Raw genomic sequence first — 2,371 nt, 5'->3', positions numbered from 1 at the left:
TGAACTGATTAGTTTTTAAGTTTTCATTGGTTTTTTAATTTAGATTTATTTTCAAGTTATTTGGTCTGATTTTGACCTTTGTTTGAACTTAATAACCATTAATCAATGAAATTAAATCATTTATATATATATATAATTACATATAATTTATAAATTCTCTATAAAAATAAATTAATTTAAAAATAAATAAAGCAATTCGTTTCCGTTCGGTTCAACTAATTTTTTACTCTTCAAAACCGAATCAAATCGAAATAATCAAAATTCATAAAATGTAAAATCAAATCGAACTAAATTATCTTAAAAATCAAATTGAATTACTGAATTAAGACAATTTGATTTGATTTATTCGGTTGAAACCAAATATTATTTACTCCTAATTAAATATGCGAATTTAGTTTATAAGTAACTAATAATTGAATTTTATTTACTTTTAAATTGATTAAATGATTTCAATAATTATTGAAAAAATAATTTTATTTATAATTTATAAGTATAATAGTTATATTATTATTATAAAATAAAATTGAACATATTTTTAGTATAAATATTTTTTTATTTATTAATCATATTAAAAAACAAATAAAAATAATAATATCCGCAATACCGTGCAAACTTTTAGAGCTTGTTGATGCTAAAAAAGAAGATGGTGCTGCAAGAATTGGGAAGGGTTTGAGTGAAGGAAAGTGTTTGGTAGAGGTTGAGGATTTGGAAGAAGCAATTAAGGTGGTTTTGTTGGTCTTGGAAGAGATTGAGGAATTAAAATATAAAAATAATATTTTATTATTAAAATATATATATATATATATAAATCGTGCTCAATTAAATTTAAATAGGAAGATGTGGATTTATTGGATCAATAAGGTGATTTGGAATTTAATTGGACCTTCCCTAAAAAATTAAGATGTAAAATGTGCTTTATTCCCTGGACAATATTAATAAATGTCAATATATTAATGTATACGTGGTGTAAAGATGAAAGTGAATTAACGTATGCATGAAGATATAATTATACTAATGCTTTTAGGCCCTTTTAACCCAAATTCCTTCTGCTCATTTTTAGATTGAGTACATTTAATTTCATAAAATTTTCAAAATTTTGTAATAAATATATTATTTTTATTAAATATTACATTTAAACATTCTTTATATTATTTAAATATTCCTCATAATATATTTTATTTATATATAAAAATATTAGAAAAAAAAGTTATCCAGAAATTAATATTTCTTCATTTCCAAATAAATATTATAATTTTATAAATTTTTAAATTATGATTTGTAATTGTTAATGTGATTTTATTAAAAAATTATATAAGAAATTTTTTATATGATTGAGAGTATTTATTTTAATAATATATAATTATACATAAATAGTCTAAAATATATAATTTATTTGTAATGTATAAATAATTTTAAGAAAATATTTTTTAATTTAGCTTTCTTACTATATTAAAATATTATATTATATAATAATTAACTATTTTATGTTAAATGTATTATAAATATATTAAACATATAAATATCTTTATAATAAAAATATTCTTAACTATTAATATTTTATATTTAAATAATTACATATTATTTTAGTTAATTAAATAATTATATAGCTTAATTATTTAGTTATATATTTTATATTTTAAATAAATAGATTTTATATATTATTCCAAAATAATATATTTTATATAAATATAAAATTTGAATAGAAAGAACTATTTTGTTAAAGAAATTGTTTCTAATTGAAAATAAGATAAGATTATTTTAATTAATTAATATGTAATTATGTTAAATTTAAATGGAAAGATCACTTTATTAATAAAATTTAAATTTAAAATTAAATTATTATTTGTTAAAAGTAAAGAATTAATTTATAATTTTTATTATAATTTAGAGATTAAATTATAAATTATAATTTTTTTAACAACAAATCATCAATTGTAATTTTAAGAGGTGAAAAACAACGTAACCCAAGCATAAAGGGTTTGAACCCAAAGAGTACAAAAGCCCAGCCCATGTACTGCATAGAAATTTCCAAACAAATAAATAGGTACTGTGGGACAGAGCTTCCAACTCGAGCTCAACATCATAGGCTTCTTTTGCATTATTATTCAAACCGATGTCGAGAAAAATATTTTTAAAATATATTAATTAAAAGATATTAAAAATTAATTCAAAATTAAATTTAATATTTTTTAATTATAATAATTTTAAAATAATAAAATAATTTTTTCAAATCATTTTTTTAAAGCATTTTAAATTGTGCTTTTTTTCTTAAAAGTATTATTTTACCTAGAACCTCAATATTAAAAAGAGTCTAATTACATTCATTTTTTTTATTCTATTCCATTAAAATTTTAAATTTATTCAATAAAAA

The sequence above is a fragment of the Hevea brasiliensis genome, chromosome 5 (genome assembly GCF_030052815.1).
Source record: "Hevea brasiliensis isolate MT/VB/25A 57/8 chromosome 5, ASM3005281v1, whole genome shotgun sequence".
Taxonomy (NCBI): Eukaryota; Viridiplantae; Streptophyta; class Magnoliopsida; order Malpighiales; family Euphorbiaceae; genus Hevea; species Hevea brasiliensis.
The sequence above is the reverse complement of the archived record's forward strand: the minus strand, read 5'-3'. Positions refer to the sequence as shown.